A 13,614-nucleotide genomic window follows, 5' to 3' on the forward strand; every position below is an offset into this window, starting at 1 on the left:
TCTCAGGAACGTCCGCTATGCGGATGTTATTACGGCGTGACCGCGCTTCCAAATCCTCTGCTTTGTGTCGTATAACTTCCAGCACTTTTTCCATTCCACTACACTTGGAGGTGCTTGTCCGCGCTTTATCTTCTACCGCTGACAGTCTGTTCTCGGCCTCATCTAGTCGCTCCCCTTGAGTGTCCAACTTCATTGCCATGTTATCCACTCGGCATGTTAAGTGGTCGAGCTTGCCATGTATATCCTGCAGACTAGACTGGATCGCTTTCAGGATTGATTCCATTCCGTTTTCAGGGGTATTGTCAGCATCCAAGTGATTTGCCTGGCCACGCCCGGTTCGCCGTGGTTCAAAATTTAATTTAGGTTGTTGTTTATCAGGCTTCCCCCCATATCGTGTATCGACGTGGTCAACAGCAACACTGAGGCAATGTGGGTCCGAGACTCCTTTGTGTGAAAGTGGTCTACGGCTGTATATCCAACGTTAATAGCTGTGGTGCGTGCCTGCCTCCGACAACAAGGCCCTCTTTAGTAGCGATGCATGAATTACTGGAGCAGACCACAGTGTTTCAGCAGATCGACGCCATGGTGGCACAGAGCCTGTGGTACACACGCGTAGTATGCCGAGCACTCAGTACCTAGGCTGGTGACCAAAGCACCGCGTGTACAGGAAGTTCGGTCAAGTGTCCCAACGCTGCATGATATTGGTAGTCCAGTTTTACACGGCACTAATCATATGTGGAATTAGTCTTTTTATATCTTGCCTGTGCGGTCTCTGGCTGTGGCGGTGTTTCTTCCCGAGCTGCAGCATGCAGGGCCTGCAAACCCCCTTCTCCACTCAGGCTCTCCTTTGGCGCGCAATCAGCGAGTGCCCAAGATGGCGGTTCAGTTTTCTGCAGGAGCTCCAGCTAGAGCTGTTTAGTGATGCCACCTCTATTAGACCTTACTTCCAACGCCGCCAGCAATATGCAAATACCTTCCTTCGCAAATTACTGTAATCATAGCATTCAGTGGTGGGCTTTTAGTGTGCTGGCAGTCGTATCGTTCCGATAGGAATTCGATTCTCAGAGTGAAATGGAGGGTGAGCGCTTAATTCGCTATTATTTACCGCAGCGTTGTAGAAGGCTGGGGGCATTTGCACCGTCGCGTGGGTCTACCGCCAACATCAGCCGGGTGTTGTAGGAGCCAGAGCACTTATACTTCACCGGTCAATCGTGGCAGCGTTGCGGAGCAGTCACTGGGCGCCGCCATCTTGTTTACGGGGCTTGCGCTGCCGATTATTGAAATTGCGCTTCTAACCTTTTATGTGTTCCCGGCGTCCTCTCATTGTTCTCCGGTTTGGAAAGGCTCATGGCACACCTCAGGTTCGCTGCAGTTTCCGATTGCCGATTTTAGTGCTGTATCCGCTGAATTTGCCCATTACTCGATGTTATCTTGCAATTCATGGATCCGCCCGGCGGAGCTGTCACATTAGCCAGCCATACCGCAGTGTGCCCTCTAGCGCCCCCCCCTCGGTGTGAGGTTTTGGCACTAGAACTACAGGACTAGCCCAAGGGCTCTCTGAGGGTTCAATGACTCCCAATTCCAACATCTTGTGTACTTCTTTCTTTATGCAGTCCCTGACATGGTCAGGTTGCCTGTAGATTTTACTCTTGACAGGCAGACTGTCACTAGTGTCCACCTCATGGGTGCACCAGTTTGTCTGACTGGGTGTCAGTGAGAACATTTGTCTAAAGGATTGAAGAACCTGTCTGCAATCCTTTTGTTGATGCTAAGAGAGGCTGTCAGAAAAGACCACACCATTTACTGACCAATCATCAGGGTTCTGAGTGAGCAGGTCTGGGAGAGGGTCACTCTCTTCCTCCTGTCCCTCATCTGTGGCCATGAGCAATCCCATGTCCTCCCTGTCGACAAATGCCTTGAGCCGGTTAACATGAAGCACTCTGTGGGGGCTCCTGGGAGTTCCAAGGTCCTCCAGGTAGGTGACCTCTCCCTTTTGCTCAATGATGGTATGGGGTCCAGACCATTTGTCTTGGAGAACTGCTGGGGCCACTGGCTCCAACACCCACACCTTCTGTCCTGGCTGGTAAACAGTTAGGACAGCCTTTTGGTCATGCCAAGCTTTTTGAAGTTCTTGGCTGGCCTCAAGGTTTTTGGATGCCTTCTCCATGTACTCTGCCATCCTGGAGCGGAGACCAAGTACATAGTCCACTATGTTAAGCTTAGGCTTTTTGAGAGGTAACTCCCATCCTTCCTTCACAAGTCATAGGGGTCCTCTTACAGGATGCCCAAACAGAAGCTCAAAAGGGCTGTAGCCAACCCCCTTCTGTGGGACCTCTCAGTAAGCAAACAGGAGGCAGGGTAAAAGGATGTACCATCTTCGCCTAAGCTTTTCAGGTAACCATTTTATCATCCCTTTTAGGGTCTTGTTGAATCTCTCCACAAGCCCATTGCACTGTGGGTGATAGGGTGTGGTAAATTTGTAATTTACACCACACTCCTTCCACATTGCAGTCAAGTAGCCTGACATGAAGTTTGCACCCCTGTCAGAGACAACCTCCTTAGGAAACCCCACTCTAGAGAAAACTCCAAGTAGGGCCCTGGCCACAACAGGAGCTGTAGTGGTCCTAAGGGGAATAGCTTCTGGATACCTGGTGGCATGATCCACTACTACCAGTATAAATCTGTGTCCAGATGCTGTTGGGGGGTCCATTGGTCCAACAATGTCTATCCCCACTCTTTCAAAGGGCACCCCCACCACAGGTAGTGGTATAAGGGGGGCCTTTGTTGTGCCACCTGATTTGCCACTGGCTTGACAGGTGACACATGAGCGACAAAACTCTTTTGTGTCCTCAGGCATGTGTGGCCAGTGAAAGTGAGGGACAAGCCTGTACCAAGTCTTGTTCTGGCCTAAGTGTCCTGCAAGGGGAATCTCCTGGGCTAAGGTAAGAAGGAATCCTCTAAGAGACAAGGGGATGACCAGCCTCCTGGTAGCACCAGGCTTGGGGTCTTTTGCCTCAGAGTATAGGAGTCCTTCATCCCAGTACACCTTGTGGGTACCTGTAGCATTCCCTGCAGCCTCAGCAGCAGCTTGCTGTCTGAGGGGCTCAAGGGAGGAACAGTCTAACTGTGCCTGCCTCACGTCTGCCCTGGAAGGTCCCCCTGTCCCAAGAAACTCAACCTGTTCAGGTTCAAGTTCTTCTAGGACAGTTCCTTCTGGGGTCTCTGGGTCAGCCTCCTGAGAGGGCTGATCCTCAACCTGAGGCAGGGGGGAAGGCACTGCCTTAACCCTACTGCTCTTCCTCTTGGTAGTGTCTGGTCCATTGTTCCAGGATCCAGCACGTGTTCAGCTGGGTATTTTCTGGCCTGTGACCTGGTCACAGCAAGGACATGTGCTGACAAACCTAACATTACCACATGAGTCCTATACTCCACTTCTGACCATAGGGAGGATTCCAAATCATTGCCCAAAAGACATTCCACTGGGAGGTCTGAACTAACTACAACCCTTTTGAGGCCAGTTACCCGTCCCCAGGAGAAGTTAACAACTGCCATACTGTGATTGGTAGTGACGTTGCTAGCATTGGTCACTAGGTAGTCTGAACCTAGTATGATCTGAGCAGCGTCTACAAAGGCTGGTGTCACCATAGTGACACTGGCACATGTGTCCCTGTAGGCCTGAGCCATTTTTCCATTAATTAAAGGCATTTGCCTGTACTTGTCCAGTGTACTGGGACTGACAGTAGGGTTCATATCCATGTCCCCACTACAGACAAGAACAGCCTGAGTAGGTATTCTGACTAAGTCAGAACCCACCTCAGTTCCCAGGGTTAACCCAACTATAGCCTTGGGGGGTACACTACCACTACTGACTGTCTTGAGGGGGTGCAGGTGCCTTAGGGGTTGTAGTGGTAGGGGCTGGGCCTTTCTTGGTGCACTCACTAAACCTGTGAGTCTTACTTATACAGTATTGGCACCATGGTTTCTTTGGGACATCAGTCTTCTTCTTTTGGGAATTCTGGGACCCACCCTCCTTAGATTGTTGGGGCCCTGTTGAAGACTTCTGGACGTTTTGTTGATTCTGATTACTACCCTTTTGGTCTGCTTTCTTCTCGCCACCACCCTGGTTCTGGTTCTGCTGTTTAACCCTGGTTCTGACCCATCTGTCTGCCTTCTTTCCAAATTCTTGGGGAGAGGTCAGATCTGAGTCAATCAGGTGCTGATGCAACAACTGGTTCTGACAATTATTTAAGATTTGTTCTCTCATAATAAGATTTAAAATCCTGTGTAATCAGTAACTTTACTTCCCAGTAACCAGCCTTCCACAGCCTTAGTGGCACAATCAACAATGTCAGTCCAATCCTGAGCCTGAGTTTTCTGGGTGTCTCTGAACATCAACCTGTACTGTTCAGTTGTTAGGCCAAACCCATCAATCAGTGCATTTTTCAGGACTTGGTAGTCATTAGCATCCACATCTCTAACAGTGAGGAGCTTATTTCTGCCTTTACCTTCAAAGGAGAGCCACAGTATAGCTGCCCACTGACTCTGGGGTACCTGCTGTACTTTGCAGGCTCTCTCCAGAGCAGTCATCCATTTGTGGATGTCATCTCCTGTCTTATAGGAGGGCACTATTTTACTCAGGTGTCTATTATTAAAACTTCTGTCTTTATCTCTAGGGATAATGCTGCCACCAGTGGGTGCTAACCCACTCAACTGTTGCTCTCTGGCAAAAGCAAGTTTTTCCTTGGCAAGGGCAAGTTCTTCCCTTTGTATCCTCAGATTAACTTCCTTCATCTTTGCCTGATGCTCTCTCCTCTGAGGGGAAGTCATCCTCCTCTGAGCAGATGCATGAGAGACCTGGGAGTGAACAGATCTATTGGAGTCTCTGGAGTGAGACCTATCTCTTCTAATCCCAAGGTTAGGCCTGCCAGTGGTTAGGTCTGGGGCTCCCCAGACCCTTCCCCATGTAGACCTAAGTTGGCCCTAGTAAGTCTGCTGACTAAAGGTTGGCCACTGTCTACCTCCTCCTCAGATAAGTCTCCTTCTTCCCTACCATCTAAATTCTCTGTTTCAGGGAGGTTAGAGTCTGGATCACCTTCTAAGGGGGGGAGGGGGGTATGCTCCCGTCTGCTGGATCAGAGGGGCCTGGGTTAGAAGCCCTTCTAGCATCATATGTCTCTAGGAGACCTAACAGAAAAGGAGTGGTAGGGTTAGAACCCTGTTTCAGTTTCCTGGAGGTACACAATTGTCTCATCTCCAGGAAGCTGAGTGCTGCATATCTGGAAAGGACCTGTGGAGGGTCACTAATCACAAGGGGAGTCACTGAGGCCTCTCCTTGGATAGACATGCTTTCTAGTGAGGTGTAAGTGATGCACTTGCCTACAATATGGGTTTTCCTACTGATCCCTTGCTAAGAGTTGTAGTCAGGGTGTGCTAGGCCCTTTCTACTACAACAGCTGGTTCATTAGAACTCAGAGTATTTCTAAGCTTGTTATATGTACCTATGGTACCTTATGTGATCTTTCAAATGATATCTCAAGATTATATTTGGTAAAAACAACAGCAAGCTCAAATCCCTACCGCTGCACACCAATGTGAGAACTAGTGAGCATCATATATCAGGCCAACTTCTCAAATCCAGGCTCTGAGACGTTGGAGCACTTGGCTAAAAAGGGCTTTGCATCATCTAACATGGCACTAAAATCAACCAATGCTACCTGTTTGTTGGGCTGTGATATACATGCTTTGATGGATTCTGCGAAGCAATTGACGCCCAAATTGCCTGATGAAGAGCTGGGAAATTTCATGGAGGTTCTGTCGGATGCTCAGGCTGTTGCTCGACAGGTTGTTCAATCTGGCCAGGATACTTCTGATTCGGTGGCCAGAGTAATGAGTTCCTCCATAGTTACCAGGAGACAGGCTGGGCTTAGATCCTCTGGATTTTCCCCGGATGTTCAGGCTACCCTTCTTGATTTGCCCTTTGATGGTTCAAAACATTTTGGGGAGAAGACTGATTCTTCGCTTCAAAGGTTTAAAGATAGTAAAGCCACAGTCCTTAGGATTGCAAACCCAGTCAAGGGGGTTTGGTTATAAAAAATATTGTGGTTTTGAAAGTTCTTCCTTTCGCAGGTTGCGCCAACCTCCGCAGCAGCAGCAAAATCTACTCTATAAGTCCTATAGAGGAAGAGCCAGAGGTCGCCAAAGTGGCTCAGCCCCCAATCTCTCCTCCTCCTCTTTTACCTCCCCTGCTCCCCCCTGGTAACGCAGGAAAGCAGCCCTAGATCCCCCATCCTGGATCATGTGGGTCCTGTAGGTGCTGATGCAAAGCAGGAGCAATCGGTTTTATAACACCGTCAGTCGGGAAACGTCAGATCTCCTTTGACCGGAAGAGGAGGAGTGGAGAGCGGAGTACGCGGCGAGGCGGAACTGGCGAGGTGGAACTGCTGCAGAGCTGCTACAGAACCGCCGAAAAACTGAAAGCCGAATAAGCCAAAAAAGCCTCAAAAGAAGTCGGAAAAAGCCGCAGCCGTCTCAGCAGCCGAGGCCGCGAGAAGGCGGCGATGTTTCTGCACGTATCGGCAAGCATCGGCGTCAGCTTCTGCTCCAGTGTGGAGGAATCTTCACTCCGCGCTTCTCTACACTTCGGGCTGAGCGGCTACCGTTCCATCTGCCGTCCCCTACGCATTGGTTCCAGCGTCAGGATCGGGCGTCAGGATCCGGATCAGCAACACGAAGGAGGTGAGGTGCGGCTGTTGCAGAGGGCGGGACGAAGGACGTGAGCGCGGCTGCCGATAGAGGCAGCTGCTAAGTAAGAGTCCGGGGGCCTGACCCAGACTGATCTGACTAGGTCCGATCTTGCCCGAAGGTCCCCCCCGAGCGCTCCGCTCACTATTAGCTGCTTCCAAGGGGTTTTCTTACAGCCCCCCTCACAGCCCTCTCACAGCCCCCTTACTTCACCCTCCCTGCCCCCCCTTCCCTGTCAGCTACCACAGGGACACTGTCTACAAATTGCCTTCCCTCATCGGAACATTATCCAAACCTCTCATCCTCTCTGACTCTGACCTCAGACCTCTAGCAGAGGTATAAGCGAGCTAGAGAGGAGCAAGGAGTAAGGAGTGGAGTGGGGGTAGCGGTCATTTGCTATCTGCTCGCTACCTCTCATCAGTGCTTCCCGGGACAGCGTTCCACCCTCATTAAACAACGCTATGAGGTCAGGAACGGTCAGGGGGCCCCTGCAGCCAAAACCAAAGTCCACAGTAAAAACGAACGAAAAATCAGGAAATGAGAAAGGGCACAAGAAAATGAAAACGAGTGTAATTTCCACCACCAGCACAGAGCCGAATCTCTCGACATCAGAGCCGGCAATGGGGCCGAACCAAAATACAACGGAGTTGGGACTAACAACGACCGTAATATCAGAGACCGACGTAAGTGCACCACAAATCACCAAAAAGCTCTATCAGCCCAAAATATATACAAAGTTTGAATTCCTAAAGGATGCGGGCTCAGCCATCTTCTCGAGCTACAGCCACCTGCATGGTCTGCAAACACCACTACTTCCCGCAGTGCCGAGACGAGCATATTCGTCACCATCTGTGCCCGTAATTATATGTCCTATGTCCTCAGGAAATCACATGTCAGACCCTATGCAAGGCAGCACCTCAAAGCACAGGAACACGAGCACTCCTCTGGAGACCGCAAGCGCAACAGGGGAGAAATTCAACTCTGCTGTTTCTAATCAGAACCTATTACTCGTTTTTCCAGTCGGCACGGCCCCATGTAGCAGGGAAAATGTCTTACTAACCTCACTGGACGTTCTCAATGATAACGCGAATGAGACACTCACCTCAGCACAAAAACCAGCTGATAAATCACACAGTTGCCCAACTGACAGGGCTTTTGGGGTAGACCTACAGACCCCAGCGCCGGTCTCAACTAAGGAAGCACTACTCAGCCCGGCGCTGGATATACAATTTACGAGCCAAACCCACAGCACACCTATTAAGATCCATCCAACGGCTGGACATGCTCCTCTATCTACAGAACAGGGAACCTACGATCTAGCAACAAACTCCTCTGGTAGGGAGGCAGCTAGTCCACATGACCCCAGCCAAAAAGCAGAAGGCAGGACAACAATGTTTTCTCTCAATACACAAGAATGGGAAGACATGATAGCAACTTACACATCATACCACAAGGAGCCCTATGTCCACGGTCCACCTTCGGCTGCTAAAAACACAAACAAGTCCGTTAAACCCTCCAAGGAGAGTGAGCGGGGGAAAGAACAAAACACCGGAACTTGGAATTCACTGCTAAATACAATTCAGCTAGCAGTAGATGCCCTGCAATACCAATCTGACAAAATGGAGCTTCAACTCACTCTTCTCAACACACTGGCAGTTTTTACAGCCGGCATCGACGATAAGCTAGGCAACCTAAACAACTTCATAGTGAGAGCACAAACAAACACCTACCCGAGCTGCAATTGCAGCCAGGCACTAGATAAAGTAGCCACATTGCCCTCAATGCTAACCGACCTAATAGGAGACATAAGGAAACTACACAGAGGAAACGCAACTATAGAAACGGGCCTTTTTATACCCGAAGAAGGAGTCATTAGGCGTGAAGCATCCAGAACCATAGCAGAGCCAAATGTTCTACACGCTCCCACAAATGAAGAAACAACTCAGGCGGGGCAGGAGCTCCCAAAAAAACTCAATGCCAAACAACGGCGCCAACAAAAAAGAAAAGGGCGGAAGCAAAAACATGAAACGTCTACATCTAAATTCTTCCCCATCTTCGCTTCAAAGGAGAAATCTTCTCCTAACACAAACAACACTCATTCCACAGAGGGCGAAGATCACTCGCCCCTTAGCTCAACCCACCAGCATCATAAAACAAACTGTAGCCTGCCAAACCAAGAAGAGCAATGGTCCCAAGGATCACCGCCAAAAGATCAACTGGAACAATTAGATGCACATAGAGCTTCGGTAGCAAAGACCAAACAGCCTACACAGTCGAACTGTGTAAAGAACAAGATAGCGAGGGTCCCCGATGGTCAAGTGGGAGATCCAACATCGCAAAGCAAGGAGCCCCTTCCTCAAAGGGAAAGGGAAATATTCAAAGCCACCACCAATCAAGACACAACATCATCACTTATAAGTAACTATCCATTACGGACAGACACCGAGGAGAGGAACAGCTACAAACATTCTGGCTATCTCTCTAATGATTGAAGCAGCAAAAACAAAAAAATTGCCGCTGCACATGTGCTACATTGATTTTAGTGTGGCGTTTGATAACATCGAGAGAGGCAGACTCTGGGGGAAACTGGCACAATGGGGAATACCGCAGCCAACTCTAAGTATGTTGAAGCTTCTCCACTCTAATACTTGGATGCAGGTGAAGCTAGGAGGCGGCATGCATCTGTCATCTAAAGTTCGCACCACCAAAGGTCTCAAGCAAGGGTGCGTGCTCGCCCCAATATTGTTCAATCTCTACATGGCGGATTTATCAGGCATACTAAACACATGCAACTCCCACTCCCCGAGGTTTTGAGGGAAATCTCTGAGTAACCTCTTGTACGCAGATGACGTGGTGCTACTTAGCCATACCTACATCGGCCTCCAGCAGCTTCTGAATCAAATGCACATTTATGCCATGGAAAACAAACTAAAAATAAATCTGAGCAAAACACGCACCATGTCGATAAACACACATAAAAATCTTCAGAAGTGTAGGAGAGTAGGGTCTGCAATCCTATGATCACCCAGATTTTTGCTTTTTGCTTCACTGGTTTACGACTTTCCCTGGCTGTGGGCCTGCTAATCAGACCCACAGCCTAGCTGTTCTCTCTATCCAAATTGTACTCAGGTACTTAATTGGCACTGGGCCCTCTCTGAGTCCCTGTACCCAGGGCTGAGGGGTACCCAGAAGTCTCCCAGGGGCTGCAGCATGTATTATGCCACCCCTGGGCTGACTAACTAAACTGACACAACTGGCTGCTTGACAGCTGGGGCAAGGTGGTGTAATCACCCTTTGCTTTAGATATAGTATACCTATATCTAAACCTAAATGGGCACACAGATCTCCTATCAGTCACTCCTATGGCAGGCCTTGACAATCCTGAAGGCAGAGTGCTTGGAATCGTGTGAGATGGTGCTCTGGCATGAGCTGAGCCTGTCTGCAGCTTTCGGGATCTATCCCTTAGCCGTTTCCATGATATCGCATACCATATACTCTTAAGTGCATTATAATCCTCGCGGTTATATGCCAACTCTGGTATCGCTTTATCAAAACATGTCGAGTAAGGTGTCATACGAATTGGAATACTAACCCCTCGCCAATTCTGGCGACGGGGTTAGCATTCCACCCTTCTAGAGGGACACGACATGTATGTAGCCTGTAACCCCGGTTAAAGTCAGACAGAGCCTTAGCTCCACAAAATGGATGCTGCCACCGAGACACAAGTCTGCCCTCCTGCTGCTGGGAGTCCTCCCAGAGCAGGAGGCAAGGACAAAGGGTTTCCTGCCAGGGGCGGTGTCGGCACCGTCCCAGACAGGGTTTTGTGTATTCTAGGTAGGCAGGGCTTTAGAGGAAGGTGACTGCAAGTGGCACCCCGGTGCTCACTGTGCATAGGCCGGCTTGAACCAGTTCCAGGGGCACACCAGACCCTGAGCTGGGGAAAAGCCCGCCAAAGGAGAGGGGTGTAACCACCCCCCTCCTGGTCCCACCCATAGGGCAGGACTTAGTCACGTGCCAGCCCCCTTTTTCAGGATAAAGGTAGGAGCAGGCCCCCTTCCAAATTAGATCATCTTTGAATCCTGAAACTACTTTCCACGAAAGGAACTCAAGACTTCTTCCCAAGATTCTCCCTTGTGACTAAGGAGTAGTCACCCTGCAGCAGCAGGCACCAACCAAGCTTCGCGGTTTGTTGCCAGTCTCTCCATCGGATCAAGACTGCTTCAGCACGACGAGAACCGGCTTCCCTGGCACCTCTGACCTCAACCTACATCATCAGCCCAGCTGTGATCCGTGGGTGCAACGAGACCTCGAGGGACCGGCCATCTTCTGAACTGCACGACGCTTGTCCAGCACGACACCCGAGTGACCCTCGACCGAGTGCTTTGGGGTAAGAGAAGCCCCGACCCTGAGAAGCTCCAGCACCGAAGTCCAGCCCCCTTGCATCCACGAGATCTGCGTGGGGCCCTTCTGCTTGTTGCTGCCCACCGCGTTGTCCAGGTCGCTTGCCCGTTGGCTAGTGGCCCCTTCACGACTCTCCACGACAATCAACACTGCTGGTCTGGTTGCTCCAGACTGGCCCTTGCTTCCCCTCTTCAGAGAAGCACCTTGGACCCTCCTGGTCCCCTCAAGACGCCATTTTAGGTCCACCCCGTTGGCCTTGCATTTGCCAAGACTTGTTGCCCCAATCCTGGGTCCAGCGACGTCGACAGCAAGAACCTTCGTGGGACAGCTCGCACCTCCATCCTGGTCGCCGACAACGCCTCCTGGTCCGAGAGACTGCAGAGCCCAGCAGCGCCCACTCACCTGACTGCGGTGACTTCGCCCGGTGCCATCCTGGTGCCCACTTAATCACTGGCTAGTGATTTAGAACTTGGTCCCCTCTGCTTTCAGGTTTTCTTCTTCCCTGATCCAGGCTTGGATCTCTTCGAACTTTTCTTCAGTGGCCGCCTGCCAGCAACTTCTTCTTCAGGCTCCTGGTCCGTCAACGTGGGTTTCCGACGCAACTTGAACCCTATGCAGCCGCAGCCCCTGGGCTAGGTAAATCCAGCACTCCGGTGCCCCAGCATAGTCCAACACTCCAAGTGTTCGGATCCACTCCCGTTTTCGTCCCAGCTAGTCGGGTTCGCCCGAGAACAGTAACTTTGTGAATTCTAGCTTCCATAGGCTTTTTCCCGCCTTACGCGTGAGAGTTCCCACTCTGCACGTGGCTTCCCTAGGCCTCCTGCTTCTAACCTGAGTGTTCAGTATTGTAGGCCTAGCGTTTCTAAAGCCTCTGAGAATCGTTACTTACCTGCTAGTAATTCGCATTCCACTTTTGTAGTATATGGTTTTTCGTGCCCCTCGGGCATTTGTGTAAATTGTGCAACTTGAAGTATTTTTAGAAGAGTTTTGTTGTGTGCTTAGCTCCCTGTCTCATAAAGAGCCAGGGTAGTCTTGTTATAAATAAATGCACTGTTTATTTTCATAACAACTTGTGTGGTGTCCTTTCACTTGGTGTTCAAGGGGTAATGTGATGGTAAAACAGCTGGCTTAACACGCCCTCTAGAGTCTTAGCCTTAGACTGCTCGTATCCATGCTACTAGGATAGCTGGTCTATAAGGTTGACTTACAACCAATCATCAATAAGGGTTGTTTGGACTGATATATAGTGATCACTAGAATAGTGAACACTGCACATCAGGCCAACTTCTCACATTGGTGGCAGCGGTGGGATTTGAGCTTGCTGTTGTTTTACCACACATATCCTAAGAATATCATTTGAAAGATCACATAAGTACTGAGGTACATATAACTTAGCTTAGAATACTCTGAGTTCTACTGAACCAGCTGTTGTAGCTCCTAGGGCCTAGCACACCCTAAACTACAACTCTAGCAAGGGATCAGTAGGCAAACATATAGTGTAGGTAAGTGCACCACTTACACCTCACTAGAAAAGCATGTCTACCCAGGGAGAGTCTACTGAGACCCCCCTTGTGGTTATTGACCCTCCACAGGTCACTTCAAGATATGCAGCTCTCAGTTTCCAGGAGATGAGACAAGTGTGTACCTCCAGGAAACTGAAACAGGGGTCTAACCCCACCATTCTCTTTCTGATAGGTCTCTTAGAGACTTATGATGCGAGAAAGATTTCTCAGCTACATGGGAATATGCCAGCCTTAGAGGGTACCTCTGGGGATCCAGACCTCCCCAACACTGCAAATGCAGTTGAGGAGGAGGATCAAGAGGAACTCTCTGGGGATGAGGTAGACAAAGGTCTTGAGGTAGTCAGAAGGCTAACTAGGGCCAACTTAGACTTACTTGGGCTAGGATCTGGGGGACCCCAGTACTGACCCGAAGTGGGCCTAACCTTTGGAGTTAGGAGAGATAGATCTCTTTCTAGGGACTCCAATAGATCTCTGCACTCTAATACCTCTTCTCAGAGGAGAAGGAACTCTCCCCAGAGGAGATTGACTTCCCCCAGAGAATAGAGCATGAAGCTAGAATGAGACAGGCTGCTTTGAGGATTGAAAGGGAAGAACTTGCCCTGGCCAAAGAAAAGCTTGCCTTTGCTAGAGAGCAGCAGATGAGTGGGATAGTTCCCACTGGTGGCAGCAATCTCCCAAGAGATAGAGAGAAGGGTTTAGATACTAAACACCTGACAAAAATAGTGCCCCCCTTTAAACAAGGGGATGAAATCCAGAAATGGATGGCTGCTTTGGAGAGGGCCTGCACTGTGCAGTGCATTCCCCAGAGTCAGTGGGCAGCTATACTGTGGCTCTCCTTTGATGGTAAAGGTAGAGATAAGCTCCTCACTACAAGAGTGGAGGATGCTAACAATTACCAGGTCCTGAAGAATACACTGGTTGATGGGTTTGGTTTAACCACTGAGCAGTA

The 13,614-nt window shown here is 49.9% G+C and overlaps 1 protein-coding gene across 7 annotated transcripts in view; it reads left to right on the forward strand.

The window, feature by feature from the left end:
- Positions 1-13,614, forward strand: part of TSPOAP1 (TSPO associated protein 1) — a 3,238,928-nt gene that overhangs the window by 1,849,058 nt on the left and 1,376,256 nt on the right. The gene's annotated exons all lie outside the window — the stretch shown is intronic.

This window comes from Lissotriton helveticus, chromosome 3_1, assembly GCF_964261635.1.
Source record: "Lissotriton helveticus chromosome 3_1, aLisHel1.1, whole genome shotgun sequence".
Lineage (NCBI taxonomy): Eukaryota > Metazoa > Chordata > Amphibia > Caudata > Salamandridae > Lissotriton > Lissotriton helveticus.